Raw genomic sequence first — 18,222 nt, forward strand, 5'->3', positions numbered from 1 at the left:
CAAAGTGCAATTTCATGGGTTTGCACCTTATTCACATTTTCCTAAAGTAACTAAGATTGAGAATTTTAAAAAAAAAATTAGTTACTTTTTATTCATCATACTTTTAATGAAGATTTAAAGTCTTTGTCTTACTAGTTTGGATAACGACCCTCCACTGATCAAGGAAGCGGTGGGTGAGAATGGACACCCATTAAGCTGCCATTTTATAGGTGTCAACCTTATAACCCCCTTATAGATCGGCTTCGTGAATGAGGCCTACTAATGGTAAAACGATGTTTTCTTATACATATATAATTATTATTAAACTTATAATATTATAAAATATAAGGGTTGAGTTTTAACTTTGAAAATTCTAAGGGTTGGAACTAATGTTTTTAGAGTGACTTTACATGTTCCAAAACTTGAGGGCAAGTTTTGTAACTTTACAAAACTTTTCATTTCATAACTTATGAGTTAATGATTTAATAAAATGAGTGACTTTTCATTTTATGTAACCTATGTGTTTCTTTAATGGTCTTTAAAAGTGTGACTTTTGGTAATCCATGACTTGAGGACAAATTATGGATTCCATTAAAACACATACTTGATCAAGAATTAATCTTTAACAATTTAGCAAATAATTCCTATGATCTAACAATAACTCATAAGAACATGAATATCATATCAAAATTTCAAGAATCATATGAGCACATATAAAACATGGAATTTTGAAATTAGCCATTGTAAATGGATTAGCATAACCATTACACCATCTAAAACAAGTTTTAAAACACCAAAACAGTTTAGGGTAATGTTTCTAGTCCATTTCCAGCAGCAAAAGTCGAAAAACTGCATTCTGGTGCTCCTACTCGTCGAGTGCATGAACCTACTTGATGAGTAGGATGAGTTTACTGATGGACTCGTCGAGTCCCCCAATGGACTCGGCGAGTTCATGTTGCAGAGTATAGAAAAACTGAGTTTTTTTTCTCAATTTTGCATCAAGTATCAAACAAACAAACCTAGGCTCTGATACCACTGAAGGGTTTTGAGCATTCTAACACTCCTATGGTGTACATCGAACCCTAGAAACCTGGGATCTATGTTTTATCTATGATACATGCAAATTTGTTTTTTAAGGTTCATAACCTATTTAGCATACATGCAAATTGATTGATGACTGGGTCATATTCTAATGAGCAGAGAGCTGTGGTTACTTAGGATCAGTTCATGGAGAGGATCCACACTCACTACATTCCATAGGTTGAGCGAGAGTGGCTGGCACAAAAGTTTTTGGATTTGAGATAGGGATTGGAGTCGGTGACAGAGATCGCCTGTTTTGCTTGAAGTTTGCTTTTGAGCAGGCTCAGATGACACTTTATCTGAGCATGCTCAGGACGAACATCCAATAGTTTGTTGCTACCCAGGGTTGCAATACATTTCTGGAGTTACAGGAGTCCACTAGGAGGCGTGAGCTTGGGATTGAGTTATAGTTGCGAGAGCTGAGGCAGGCTTGGGCGTAGTCACAACCTGCGCCAAAGCGGTCCAAGACCGTTGATGCTAGGTCTTGGGGCCAGTGCGGCTGCACTTGTGGGAAATGCGGGAAGGGTCATTATGGAGTTTATAGATCAGGTGGTGCGTTTCATAAGTGTGGCAAGGAGGGGCACTTTGTGAGGGATTGCCGCCAGTTAGCTCCCGTTCAGGATATGAGGATATGTTACCACTGCGATCAGGTTGGTAACGTGAAGACCAAACGTCCATTGCTAGTTGCCTCACCGACACAGGCTCCAGCGCTGGCTACACTGAGGATTACTGATGGGAGTCAGGGTAGAGCAGAGCCCCCGATGGCTTGGGGACGCGCCTTTTACATCACAGCCAAGGAGGCCAAGACAACACCAGATGTGGTGGTTGGTATGTTTCCATCCTTTATCTTATTAATTATATCTTTTTTTATGCTTCTATATATTTGTACCTATGTTAGGTACATTCTTAATCAACTCCTTACCTACATTGGTAATATTTGACTTTGGGGCGAGTCTGTCATTTGTCTCTCAGTTGTTCAGTAGGGAGTTCGAGTTTCCTGTAGGAGAGCAAGAGTGCTCGTTGCGAGTCTCTATCGCCAACGAACACGACATTTCTGCTTCTTCAGTCTATCGGGATTGCGTTCTGGAGGTCTTTGGGGTATCCTTCCCGATACACTTGATTTCAATTTCCATGGGCTATGTGTGTGTGATTGTGGGTACGAACTGGTTGAGTCGCTTTGGTGCCATGATCGAGTACGAGGATGAGCGGTTGGTAGTTCGAACCCCATATGGGGGAGAACTGGCTATCTACAGTAAAGGTACCATATTGGGTTTAGGATTTTTCCTAGTTAGCAGGGCTCGGTAGTATATTCAGCATAGATGTGTGTGTTATTTTCCGTATGTTGTGGAAACATGGTCAAGGATCAGGTTCCGGTTTTGGATGTTCCGGCTGTCAGAGAGTTCATTGATGTGTTTCTAGCAGAGTAATCCAGAGTGCCTCTAGAGAGGCAGGTCGAGTTCAGGATCGACCTAGTCCCAGGTGTGTCCCCTATCACCAAGGCGTCGTACTGCTTGGCACCACCTAAGATGCAGGAGCTATCATCTCACCTGCAGGAACTGTTGGGCAAACAGTTCATTTGTCCGGGCAGTTCTTCGTGGGGATCACCAATTCTCTTCGTGAGGAAGAAGGATGCTACACACTAGATGTGTATTGATTATCGGTAGTTGAACAAGTTAACGGTGAAGAACCGTTATCCACTCCAGAGGATAGATGATCTTTTTAATCAGTCGCAGGGAGCATCTTGGTTCTTCAAGATAGACGTTAGATCCGGATACCATCACGTTAGGGTTAGGGAGGAGCACATGGAGAAGACCACGTTCCTTACTCGTTATGGATATTACGAGTTCGTGGTGATGCTATTTTGGCTCACCAATGCGCTGAAAGTGTTTATAGACCTGATAAATGTTGAATTAGGTGCCTAAGTTCATAACTATTTCTGGGATGTACTTGACCCGGTTGGCAAGGTCCATTTGGGTTCCATGGCATCATGCATTTGGATAGAACTATGAGATAAATAAAACTTAAGGTTTATTAATATATTATAAGTTCTAATATATTAATAATATTATTTAATTAATATTAATCAAGAATTAATTTTTAATTAATTAAGTGATCAAAAGAAGACTAATTAAATATATGGGTTGATTATGTAAATCACCCATACTTGTATAGTAGGCTAATGCTCCATGGATTATCAAGTTAGGCTAAAACCCATAGGATGCTCCATGGTGTTTTTGAACCCATGGATCATGGAAATGAAGAGCCATGTCAAGTTAGGGTTTACACGGTGTAACCCAACTTATGACACACAATAAAAGGAATATGTGAGCAACCAAAATCAGCACTAGTGTGAGAACAAGAGGGCATAGTCGATTTTAGAAGTGTTCTATTTCTCTCAATGTCATTCCAAATGTATTTGGTGTTGTGTGAGGCATTTGAGGCATCACACTTGAGGTGCTAGGCTCACAAGGTTCTTAAGGAATCCAAACAACTAAAGGTATGTATTTCTTACTATCTTTTATGTTGAAAAGTTCCCCATGGTATGCTAGATAGTTTAAGAACCTTGGAAAATCAATTTTGCATGTATCATAGTAAAACATAGATCCAAGGTTTCTAGGATTGCATGTACACCTTAGGAGTGTTAGACTGCTCAAAACCTAACAGTGGTATCAAAGCCATGTTTGTTTGTTTGATATTTGATGCAAAATTGAGAAAAAAACTGAAAATCTTGTTGTCTGGAAAGTGGACTCGCCGAGTCCATGGGGGACTCGATGAGTCCAAGCACAAACTCAGCCTACTCGTCGAGTTGGTTCATGCAATCGACGAGTAAGAGCCCCAGAATGTAGTTTTTCGACTTTTGCTGCTGGAAATGGACTAGAAACATTACCCTAAACTATTTTGGTCTTACAAAACTTGTTTTAGATGGTGTAATGGTTATGCTAATCTATTTTCAATAGATATTATCAAAAGTTCATGTTTTATATGGTTAATTTTATGATTCTTGAAATTGTTGATATGCATGTTCATGAACTTATGAGTTTAGAAGATCATAGGAATTATTTGTAATTTGCTTGTTAGTTTAATTCTTGATCATTATGTGTTTTAATGGAATCTATAATTTGTCCTCAAGTTATGGATTACCAAAAATCATTATTTCAAAGTCCAATAAAGAAACACATAGGTTACATAAAATGAAAAGTCTCTCATTTTAATAAACCATTAACTCATAAGTTATGAAAGATGAAAAGTTTTGAAAGTTACAAAACTTTCCCTCAAGTTTTGGAGCATGTAAAGTCACCTTAAAAACTTTATTTCCAACCCACTCGATGAGTAGGAGTGTCACACCCCGCTAAAGCGGAAACACGAGGCGTGATAGTATAAAGGATTTCATAGCAAAAGTTAAAAGACAACACCAACCATAGTTTAAAAATCATTACAAATTTACTATGGGTTTGAACAAAATTTTAAAAGAAATTACAATGTAAACTGAAATACAACACATGCAAATGCTCCTAAAAGTTATGTGTCCTTAAGTGTCACTTACTCGATGAATCCTGAAAAAGCATGTAAAACGAGCGTCAACTATAAAAATAGTTGGTGATTACTCACAGGTTAAAAATAATATTGGTTTCATGAATCGTAATCAAAGTTTTAATAGAAGTTTCCATAAATAAGGTATATTGTTAAAATTAGTAAATAAGTTTGTATAAAAAAAATTCATTGTCATCATTAGAGATAAAGTATGTTGCCCAAATAAGATGCAACGTTCATATTCTCATGGGAAATAAAGTTTCTATAAATAGAAATAGATTGCAAATGACTAAATAAGTTTACGTAAACAAAGTTCGTTGTCATCATGAGAGATAAAGTATGTTGCTCAAATAAGATGCAACGTTCATATTCTCATGGGAAATAAAGTTTGTTGCTAAAACGAGATACAAGGTTCGTATGTGCATAATGATTATTCCATGAGTTCACAACCCAAGCCTAATGACCGAGGGTGCCCTCTTCTATGTCTATCGCTAACATAGGGAAATATGGTAAAATTTACTCAAGCGAATCGTGCAAGTGAGGAGTTGTCTGCCTACTAATAGCGCTATCCATAATAACCATAGGCTCAAAGGAGTTAATGAGTTGTGTGAACTGATTCTAGGGACTTAAACGCAATAAGGCCTCATGAATTAAAAATAGTTTACACATACATAGCAACATATAACAATGAAGTTTGATACAAGTCAAATTAAATACAACGAACATAAATAGTTTAGGACATGCTTTTCCACCCCAAAACATAAAAACCGAAAATAAGGGGAGTCGTGAATACTCACAATATGCATTGAGATGATGCCAATGGTGCCTTTAACTACAATCCACTTGTACCACTATCAATTCCTACATGATGTTACACACTAATGAGTCTCTAATAGAAAGCTAACACTAGTTTACTTACTACTACAATAGAATTATGCCAATATTGTGTTAAAACTTAATACTAATAAGTTACAAACATTTTTCATAAATGGTGTAACTTTATAACTCATATGATTAATATAATTTTCGATATTATTTTCCAGATTTTTGTAATATTAATTGAGGGTATTTCAATACTTTTACAGGTGTTTTAAACTCCAAAAATCCAAAAATATTGTCAAACAGTTTCCAAAATTCATCAAATTTTACATTTTTATTCCCAATACAGTATAGGTCTTCCAGAAATGTTCTCTTGAATTTTTTATGTGATTAACTATTTTTCCAAATTTTTATGCCTTCATAACAATATAAATTCGTGAAAAATAGAATTCAGATGATAAAAATTCCCAAACTTTTTATAATACTGCCATTAGATATACTTAAGTTGAAAAAAATATAAAAATGGATTTCCAAACTAATTAACCCAATTTTATGATTTTTGATAATTTATTCTAATAAAAATTGAAATAAATAGAAAACAGTTTCCAAAATTGTCCAAACTTTTTGTAACAGTGTTATTACATATATAGAAGCTGTGAAAAATATAAAAGATTTTTTTTCAGCTAGTTTTGCTATTTTTCAGTGTTTTATTGACTTTAATAATCATTAATTGGTGAATAATTTTCAAACAGTTAAAATAAATTACCAAAAAAATTTTAAACTTCAATTACAGTGTACATAATTTAGGAAAAATACCAATGGTGAATTTTATATAGTTTAATCCGATTTTGTGGATTTAAGTGTGTTTAATATTAGAAAATAGGGAAAAAATAGTATACTGAATTTAAAAATCATCAAAATTTTGATTTAGTGTTCTACTTTTTTTAAGGTCTTTTGTTAATTTTCATAAATTTTGGAAGAGTAGAAATATTTTTCCCATTATTAGTCCATTATAAATACAAAAATCGGGGAAAAATAGTAATTTATTATAAAAATTGTGAAAATATTTATCTATGTTTTACACATAGGGTAGGAGCTGCGAAAATTATTATATAGACTTTTAAAATTTCTTAAAGTGGTTTTATGATTTATTTGAACTAAACAGAAAGAAAATTAAAAACCATATCAAAGAGTAACAAAAATCGATGAAACTCACTGAGATGTCATCATTTACCATAGGGGTTATCCACTAATTTACCTAGGATTTATGAATTTTTGACCTAAATTATTGCAATAAATATAATAATTCGAGAAAAATGAATTATTTTCTGAAAAATTGTAGAACATCTCATTTTGTTGATGGAATACAGGGGAAAAATCGGATTTGATCAGAAAACTTGTTTTATATATTTATTTAGGAATAAATCCTTTATAAACCCATTTGAAAGCTTTTTAACAACATACTTTGATGATCAAGCCTCTAAGCTTGAAGATCATCACATGCATGTTTGTTTGAAGATGATTCATGAGTTTGAAATATTCAAAATTCATTTTTGAAAGAAAAATTGGATGCATGTGGTGTTTTTCCACCAAAACATGTAGAAAAGTGCATTTCCATGGTTTTGACTTAGGTTTAGATCATGGATCTTCACCATTTTGTAACATGCAAGATGTTTTTGGTGAAAATCTACCAACATCATCGTCAAAACTGAAGTGAATGAATATTCACACAAATTTTCTAATAGAATGGCATAAAAGAAGAAGGAAATGCAAGAAAAATCATGAACCTTGAAGGAAAATGAAAGGTAATCATGTTCTACCTTAATAAACACCACTAGATGATGAATATTTTGAGCCTCATGAGCGTTCATGGACTTGTTTTCTAGAAATTTTCGTGGTTCCTACAGAGAGGAAGACAGAAAATGGAGTGGTGAAGGTAGAGAGAAATGAGAGAGAAAGTGCAGTGTGAGAGAGAAAGGAGTGATTATGTGTTTTGGGAAGAGGGGATGTGTCTTGGGAAGAGGGTGGACGGTTTTGAGAGTATTATGCCCTCCTTCCCTTTTAATTTTATAAAAAAAATTCAATTCTTTTTAAAAAAAATATCAAACTTTTTATAAAGTATACACCATAACCAAGTTTTTGCTCATGAAACCTTGATTTTTGACTTATAAGTAAAGGGTAAATGTTAATGACTTAAAATTTTATTTTCCTTGATTATATTTCCTTGAATTTAATTATTTTAAGATAATATTATAATTTTCATAACTATTTTTGTAAAATTCTTGAGGTTAAACTTTATAAAATTTAGGTTTTAGGGCTTTTAGGGTTTTGGAGTTTAATAAACTTTGAATATCAAAATAATTTTAATATTTGAGACTTCAAATTATCTTATGGTATTATAATTCTTTTATAGTTATAAATAATGTTTGTAATTTATTTTTATCGGTTTCTTGGCATTTTATGTAGTGATTCCGAGATTCAAGCGAAATTGAGGAATCAAGTATACTAGTCCTAGTCTTCAACTTTGAATTAAGTTTCTATGAGACTTTGACCTAATTTCTACCACTAGGTCAAGTGCATGATGTGTGTATATAATTCATGAAAAGGTGTTTGAGTCAAAGACTGACCTAAATATGGATATTAACTACAATTTAGTAGTTGTAGAATTCACGTATCAATATGAAATCTAAGTATACTATCTATTGATTCTAATTGTTTCCAAGTTTCTAGTAGGTTATAACTGATGGGTTTTAGCCATAAGAACATCCTATGTGCTCATGCAAACCCAAATGCTTGGATCTAATGACTTTAGAAAGCTTAGAGTCACAAGTGTAACTCCTCTAATGGCTCACAAACACCAAGAGCAAGAGGATGAAGAATAAGGAGAGAGGAGGCTGCCCAAGAACTTCCAAAACCCTAATGGAAATCTTCGCCATGTTTTTGGGGCTTAAGGGTACTATATATACATGTAGGCTATTAGGGTTTTCAACTAGGAAACCCTAATTTGACTACTTAAGCCCTAAGCAGCCCATTGACTGTTTTAGAATATCCCTTGGACGATTTCTAATGGGTTTCCCCATGGAATTCGTCCAACCTATTATCCCAAGGTAATCCATAGCCCAAATGCAGTTATCTTATAATTACAGTTCCAGTCCCTTAAGTTTAATTAATCTCTTTTAGCCACAAAATTAATTATCAATTAGTTCTTGACTAATATTAATTAAACAATATGATTTCTCCTATAATATATTATTGTCATAATATATTAATAAATCATAATTAATCATTTCTCTTCATAATTCATCCTATCAAGTTGCTTTGGTGAAGGCAACCCAAAAGGACCATGCACCATCGGGTCAAGTACATACCAAAATAGTTATGGAATTAGACACTAATCCAACAATCTCCCACTTGGATAAGTCTAATAACTATCCTGCATATGACTTCAGATCCAGATCTGCAATCGTAGCTTTTAAAAGCCGCTGTCAACTTTGATCTTGTTAGATAAGCATCCTTTAGATAAGGGATCATATATTCTTCCATTCTAGATATCGTATAGACGTGAGTCATGGATTTCAATCATTCTCTCTATACTGTTTCCTGATTTCCGATTTATGATGACTGACAACAGAGTACATTTGTACACATCAAATTAGTCTCGGCTTGGCCAAGCACTTAATGCCATCAATAAATCATCGAGGGGCCCACAAATATCGCTTTCATCCTACTTTAGAAAAAAGGAAGGGATAAATGTTGATTCAATAATTGCTTGCACTCACTTACCAAATCACACACAACAATATGTTTTATGACACCAAGTTACTGGTGTGTCTACATATTATGAATGTGTAACCGAATCGCAAGATACAACTCACACATCTCGGCTTCAAGAATATAAGATATTATCGTCTCACCAATCACTTGTGATAAAATCCATGAAGTGAACCAAGTGAGCGTGGGTTTAATCCAATACTCAAATCATATTCATAAGCACTCATGAACGTTGCATCAAACATTTTCTTATGTCTAAAACACTTTAGATAATCCACACACCAATTCACGATAGTCTTCATTCATACCTACTTCCAACATATGAACGATTGTAGTCCGTTCGAATAATTTGATTGTTCTGAATCAATTTAATTATTCAGGAAGTCAAAACATGCAAAGTGAAACACAAGAATGATACTAATCCCAAATGGCCCCAAACTCTGGGTATAAATAAAACATTTTATTTAATCACCATATTGATTACTCATTATTTGTTCTTTCGGGTAATCAACTTCTTACTTGAATTATTACTACACTTGTCCCATGCTCTCAGCATGCACACAATGTTTACCTATGGTCCTTTCCTTGTGAAATAGATCAAGTGAACACATTTTCAATCATACTCATTTCACAACTCCCAATAAGTATAAGAATATCAAATTCTTGTTACTTATGCTAGATTCTAACATTTTATGCAATGATTATTTCGTAAAGTCATAGCTCAAAATCATCAAGATTTGGCCAATCTCTATTAGAAGCAATTCTATAGATATGATGTCTCTCACTCAAAGTACATTCCTTTGAACATCCTTCTTGCATAAAAGTTTCTAATCTAGATATATATTCTCAATATCCAACTCCCAGTATGGTTACATTTCCATATTTTGCCATATGACAAGTTATTCTTAATAGAATCTTATCTATTCATAATAATGTCGATATGGTCCATCCAATACCATACTTCCAACTACTCACAAGAAACCAATTGTCAGCGAGCTTTGGATTGTCCTTTGATAGTTGTTCAATTATTTTAGTCAAAACCGATTCTAGTCCTTTTTCCCTCTAAATGCGCTAGACATTTGGAAATTTTAGAATGGTCAAATATAATAGCACTAGCAATCAATCCTATGCCCGTAGCGTATGGAATACGATGCATAATGTCTTACATAAAGATATGATACTTTATCAATCTTCCGCCATTATATTTAATGTGTCACGTTCTCACAATTCGAACTATGAAGAGGGATGCCATAATCATAATCGAAAATTTGAGAACGCACTATATATCCTTGACTAAATCGATTAACATTCCACAACCTAAGCCTTTAGATTTGAAATGAAGTACAATATTCTCTCCTTTAATTATAGCAAAACAACTTTTCAACCCTTACGACTTTGCAAAGAATAACTATTGTTTTCTATAATTAATATTGCTAACTTGCAATACTTGTCTTAATAATCATACAAGCACAACATTTATGCTCCCACTATCATGATGATTATTATCATATAAGCATAACACTTATGCTCCCACTAGCTTTGACATGTAAACAGCTTAACTTCCAGAAAAACAATACCTATTGAATTTCTTAAGTTCATATTTCTAATACCTAATGCTTTGATAATCCTTTATCTAAGCTTCTTAAACTTATACACCTTTGCCTTAGATAGCTCATATGTGTGTCTTAAAAAATTCAGACTAATTGCCAAATCTCACAATTCGAATTATGGAAAGGGATATCATAACTGATGAGTTTTGGTCATAAGACATCCTATGTGCTCATACAAACCCTAATGCGTGGATCTAGGTTTCTCTATTGTACATGCAAGTTATCCAAGACTATAAACCCTAATTCTAGCATTCAAACAATCATATTAACATGAGAATAGGTTTATAATGTTACCTTGATTGTTATGTAGCAATAACAATCCCAAATCTCCTTGTATTGACTTTGGAAGGCTTAAAGTCACAAGTGTCACTCCTCTAATGGCTTACAAACACCAAGAGCAAATGGAGAAGGTATAAAGAGAGAGGCGAGAGGTTAGAATTCGTCCTTAGGACTTCTTGGGAACAAGTACACGAATTCTAAGGCCTTAGGGTCTTTATATAGGTGTAGAGATAGGGTTTCAATCATTATCCTTATCTAGTTGCTTATCCACAAAGCAACCATAAGATAAGCCTTGAAAACCCTTATCCTTTATCCTTTGGATGATTTCAAGGATCCTTATCTCCTTGAATTCGTTCAACCCATATTTAGGATAACCATTACCATATTTTGTAACTATCACATAATTACAATTCAGCCCCTCTAGTTTAATTAATTACACTTGATCACAAAATCAATTCCTAATTAATTATTGACCAATATTAATTAAACAAATATGATTTCTCCTTTAATATATTATTCTTATAACATATTAATAAATCATAATAACCTCTCTCTCTCTTTATTTATTTCTCCAATCAAGTTGCTTTGGTGAAGGCAACCCAAAAGGACCATGCACCATCGGGTCAAGTACATACCAAAATAGTTATGGACTTAGACACTAATCCAACAGTCTCCCACTTGGATAAGTCTAATAACTATTATGCGTATGACTTCAGATCCTGATCTGCAATCGTAGCTTTCCAAAGCCGCTGTCAACTCTGATCCTATCAGATACGCGAGTCCTTAGATAAGGGATCATATATTCCTCCATTCTAGATATCGTATGAGATATGATTTCTAATCATTCTCTTTGTACTACTTCTCGATTTCTGATTTATGACGACTGACTAATTGAACAAATCAAATTACCCCTAGCCTGACCGAGCATTTACGTTTGTCATCACTAAACCATCGAGGGGCCCAAAGATATCGCTATTATTCTTTGAATAAAAGGAACGGATAAACTTTGATACAATGATTGCTTGCACTCATTCACCGAATTACACACAACAATATGTTTTATAACACCAAGTTACTAGTGCGTTTACATATTATCAATGTGCAACCGATTCGCAAGATACAACTCACACATCTCAGTTTCAAGAATATAAGATGTTATCGTCTCACTAATGACTAGTGATACAATTCATGGAATGATCCAAGTGAGCGTGGGTTTAATCCAATGCTAAAATCATATTCATAAGCACTCATGAACGTTGCAGCAAACATTTGCTTATGTCTAATACTCTTCTAGACAATCCATACACCAATTCACGACAGTCTTCATTCATATCTACTTCCAACATATGAATGATTGTGGCCCGTTCGAATAATTCGATTATTCTTAATAAACTCAATTATTCTGGAAGTCAAAACATGCAAATGTGAAACACAAGAATAATACTAATCCCATATGGCCTCAAACCTTTGAGTATAAATAAAACGCCTTTTATTTATCACCATATTGATTACTCATTATTTGTCGTTTCGGGTAATCAACTTCTTACTTGAATTATTACACTTGTCCCATGCACCTAGCATGCACACAATGTTTACCTATAGTTCTTACTTTTGTGAAATACACAAATTGCACACATTTCCAATCATTCTCATTTCACAACTCCAAATCCATTTTCATAAGTGAAAGAATATCAAATTCTTGCTACTTATAGAATATGCTAGATTCTAACATTCTATGCAATGATTCTTTCGTAATGTCACTGCACCAAAGTCACAAAGACTATTGTCAATGATATTACAAAGTCCTCTATCGGAGATTGTTACAAGAAAATTCCTTAGATATGATGTCTCTCACTCAAAGTACATTCATTTGAACATCCTTTTGCATAAAAGTTTCTAATCTAGACATAGATTTTCAATATTTACTTCCTAATATGAACACGCTTCCATATTTTCCTCATGACAACTCATTCTTAATAGAATCTTTTCTATTTGTAATGATGTCGATATGGTCCATCCAATATGGAAACATTTCCATATTTTCCAAGAATCTACTTCCAACTACTCAAAAGCGACCAATCCTCGTCGAACTTTGGATTGTCCTTTGATAGTTGTTTAATTATTTTAGTCAAAACCAATTCTAGTGCCTTTTCCCTCTAATTACGCTAGACATTTGGAAAATTTTAGAATGGTCAAACATTAAAGCATTTGCAATCGATCCTATACCCGAAGCGTATGGGACACGACGCATAATGTTTTATTTGCTATGTTCTCAAAATTCGAATTGTGAAGAGGAATGCTGTAATCATAATCGAAATTTTAAGAACACACTATGTACCTTTGACTAAATCTATTAACGTTTCACAACCTAATCCTTTAGATTTGAAATGAAGCATAATATTCTCTCCCTTAATTATAGCAAAACAACTTTACAACCCTTACGACTTTGCAAGGTATAACTCTTGTTTTTCTATAATTAATATTGCCAACTTGCAATACTTTCCATAATAATCATACAATCATAACTTTTATGCTCCCACTATCATGATGATTACTATAAAACATAACACTTATGCTCCCAGTAGCTTCGACATGTATTCATAAACATCTTAACTTTCAGAAAGACAATACCTATTGAATTTCTTAAGTCCATGTTTCTAATACTTAGTGCTTTGATAATCCTTTATCAAGGCTTCTTGAACTTATACACCTTTTTCTTAGATAGTTCATATGTGTGTCTTAAACAATTAAGACTAATTGCCAAACCTCACAATTCAAATCATGGAAAGGGATACCGTAACCATAATCGAATTCGAGAATGCAATTTTACAATCACTATCTTCTTAAAATATTTCTTAGTGAAAGAATTTCCTCACAATCATTTTCATGAAGGAGGAAATCTTATGACACTTAGATTTAAATGCTGTATTTGTTCCTATCCATGTGAATTTGTTAAAACCAAAGTTTACGACAAATTCAAACTCATATGGACTGAACCTTTTTTAATCTTGATTTCTTGCCTTATGGTAGCACAGCTGCCCACCACGTCTTTCAAGTAGTTAAGCATCTCACCCTTTTCCTATCAATGTACCTTTCATTGATCAAGGTGCTTTACCTTTTATGCGTGAAAAATGAGTACTCATAGGACTCAGATGCATAACTAGCTCAATTGGAACAGCACAGAATCAAAATATCGTCAACACGATAGGTTGTAAAACTCAACTCGTGTGCTAGTGATGATCGATAAGGTTTATTTGATTTGTTCTTGAAACTTTTCAAGACCATTAAGACTCCCACTGACTCCTTGACATATAAGATTCTCTTGTCAATAAACATTTGTTGACAACCAAATATTCAAGAGTTAGTGTAGCTTTTATCAAAACACTTCATAAATTGGTCCAAGTTGGTCTTTGTCTTATTCAAGACATCACAACTTTCCACATTTTATGAATGTTATAAACCTTTAATACTTTTCACTCATTGCCACAATCTTAACTTTAAGACATGTTATTGGAACGAAGTATGATAGACTTCTTGATCTAACCATTTCTTCAATCCTTAATTCCTCTTCTTAAACATACGATTGTACTAAGACTCACTTAGAGGATCAATTGAGATATGGTTCTTAATCATTAAGACTTATCATAAAGCATAAAATCTACTCTCCCTTCTTCTTAGAATGGAGAAACTTTTATCTTTCTGCCTACTTGATTCTTCTTATTCGTTTCACTATTGATCTAAACCCTTTAATCAATTCAGAATTACACTTAATCTTGTAAGTATAATCATATTTACTAAACCTTTAGCAAATCATGACGAATATCTTTGTTACTCTTATGGTGGACTTGATCAATACGCAACTTTGTGTACTCGATCTCTTAGTTCTTCACTTGACACTTTGTCAACGAATTAGTCTAATTATCAAATATGAAATTTCTCATTCATCATGCAACCGAGTTGCGTGATTCCAAATTTCTGTCCAATTGAAACTTTGGGCGACGAGAAACTCTCCCTACTTTGTAAATTCTCGATAATTCCATAAATAACATAATTAAGAATCATATGCATTTGTTGTAGAAATATGCAAACATCAATTTTCATAACGATTTCATTGCAAGGAAGTAAATAAATAAATAAATAAGTCAAACAAAATTTATTTTATTTATAAAAGCAGCGGAAAAACATTTGTCCTTACAATGCAAAATCTATTGAAAACTATGTAAATGGAAAATTTCTAACAACTCTATCATAACTATCTAAGCTCAAAATCCAATCTTCAAGTCCATGCGATCGAGATCCATCTCTTGTGATTAGATTCATCTTGCTCTCTTATCAAGCTTCCTTTCTTTTCACCGATCCTGCAAAACATTCAAATGCAATCTTATCACATCATGTATTAAGAATCAATGAATAGGAACTTAGCGGAGTTAGATAGTGGATTTTACCTGAAGCGTAGTCATACTTTTGACTTTCCCATCTCTTAGATCTCTTAGGTAAATAGGGCAACTTCGTCTGCCCCTTCTCTTGGCAATAAAAGCAAATTGACTCTTTTGGAACAACACATGGAACTAGTTCAGACATCACCTTTCTCTTATGATCAAACTTTTCGATCATTGCATGTCTTTCATTGCCATTGTCTATATCCATAGAGGTCTTGAAGGCAGATTCACCAATCAACTTTGCTTTTCTATTGCGCCAAACCATTGCTGATTCAGCAGCAATAAGCATATAGGTGAGATCAATAAGGGTTACTTCGTTGTTCATCATATAGTACTCTCTTACGAACTCACTATACGAGTTAGGAAGTGACTGAAGAACCCAATCAACAACCATCTCTTCACCGACAACGGATCCCATCATTCTTAACCTATCAATGTGTGACTTCATCTCTAAGACATGTGCACACACCGACTTTCCTTATTTATGTTTACTTGCCAACAAGGCTTGAGTAATATTGAACCCTTCAATTTTACAATCTTGTGGGTTAGGGAGAATAATTGGAGGAGGAGGAGGAAGTGAAGCATGATTTCTTGTTCCTCGATCGAATCGTGGAATATCATCTTCATGTGGAATGCTTGTTCCATGGGATTTGAGAAGACCATAGTTGTCGAACTTTGACATCTACAAAACGGGAGAAAAACAAATTCAAGTTAGTTGATAGATTTAGTCCTTAGTAAATTACCCAAATAAATATTAAGGCTAGGACCCAACACAATATTCTACAACTCAGGAGAGGGATGCCGTAACCCTAATTGAAGAATATTTGAAGGTAAGTGAATGACGATTCACTAATTTCCACCATGAAAAACGAAAAAGAAATTGAAGTTTTAAATCTATGAAAACTCCTAGATCCTTTGAGATTCATTGAACTTTCAATGGCATGTTTAAATCTCGATATGCCCCTCTTGTTTGTGACTGTGATGCCGAGGATCACAAAGCGGGTGTGAATAACCATGCAAACTACATGGTGCCCTCACATGTTATAATCACCCATTCGATGTGCCGGTAAACCACACACGCTCCACCGAACTATGACAAACATTGAGTCACCCTTTGCTACCTTTGATTAGAACCATTTAGTGTGCCGGTAAACCACACACGCTCCACTAACATCTTCGCAAGGGCACAAAGTGTAATTTCATGGAATTGCATCAATTCACTTTTGCCTAAGTAACTAAGATTGGGAATTAGAAAAACATTTAATTACTTTGTATTTCATTATACTTATAATGGAAGGTTTCGTCCTATCCTACACGTTTGGCTAACGACCCTCCACTAGTCAAGAGTGCGGTGGGTAAGAGTGGATACCTATTCAATCGCCATTTTATAGGCAATTTCCTTAAACACCCCTTATAGACCAGCTTCGTGAATGAGGCCTACTAACGGTAAGACTGACTTTTACTCATACATATATATAATGTTAGACTTTTAATGTTATATATATAATATAAGGTGCATTTCATACTTTTAAAATACTATGTGGTCAAATTTAATAATTATACCTTTAATTCAATTAAATTGCAAACCAAAACTTTTATGGATTTATTAAATCTCTTTTAATTATACACCTTAATTAATTAATAAAACCATAAGGGTGTGATTTGAACTTTTCAAAACAATACTAGGGTTTTAGAATTTAACACTCCTAATTAAACCTTTTTAATCAACTTTTAAATTCCAAAACTTGAGGGCAAGTTTTGAAACCTTTTTCAAAACATTATGGTTTTAACTATTTAAATTTCAAAACTTCAAAACTTTTGGGTTCAAATTTAAACTATAAAACCTAAAGGGTAAAATATGAAACTTTTCATAACAACAAGGATCAAATAACAAATAATCTAAACTAACATTTAATTACATAATTATCCATATTTGATTTGTTTAATGATTTCTTGGAAAACAATTTATCAATTTACTCAAAATAATTAATCAATTACCTTATAAGGAAACAATTATCTTATTAATTGATAATTATCTTTAATTAGATCAAGAATATAGTCATATATATCATAAAATCGGATTTATATTGATCTAATATGATAAGGTAACTATTCTAATGGAAAAACAGCAAGAAATCCCGAGATAAGCATTATCTAACGGGTTGACTCGTCGAGACAAGTCTAGACTCGTCGAGTCACCCTGGACTCGGCGAGTTCAGCTATGGACTCAGCGAGTCCTGTAACAACCCGAAGTTTTCCATCGTCGTGAACTTGTTCTACCCGTGAGATTTCGCCGTTAGTCGATCCATTTTGTTCTCATTTTGGGTTAATTAATTAAATTTATACGTTTATTATAATTTAATGAGTGTTCAAATCCCTTGGAACTCATAAAATTAACCCAAAAGTATTCATTTCAAAAAGTTAGAAACATTCCCGCCGGGTGACGGTAACTTAATCGGGTGCGACCTAAAGCCCCGTTTAATGCCGGTATCGGGTAGAATTCCACCGCGTCCAAGTTTTGGGAACTATATAAATGTGTTAAACCTTTCATTTGAAGCTTTTTCATTCTCTCTCTAACCTCTCTCCTAAATCCAAGTTTAAAGGTCCAAATCATCAATTTTAAGCTCCAAATCTTTGAGGTACTTCCCATAGCTTGTTATGTAACATTCCTAGCCTTCAAATTCGAGTTCAAAGCATGAAATATGACCATAATC

This window comes from Lactuca saligna, chromosome 4, assembly GCF_052625555.1.
Source record: "Lactuca saligna cultivar CGN05327 chromosome 4, ASM5262555v1, whole genome shotgun sequence".
Lineage (NCBI taxonomy): Eukaryota > Viridiplantae > Streptophyta > Magnoliopsida > Asterales > Asteraceae > Lactuca > Lactuca saligna.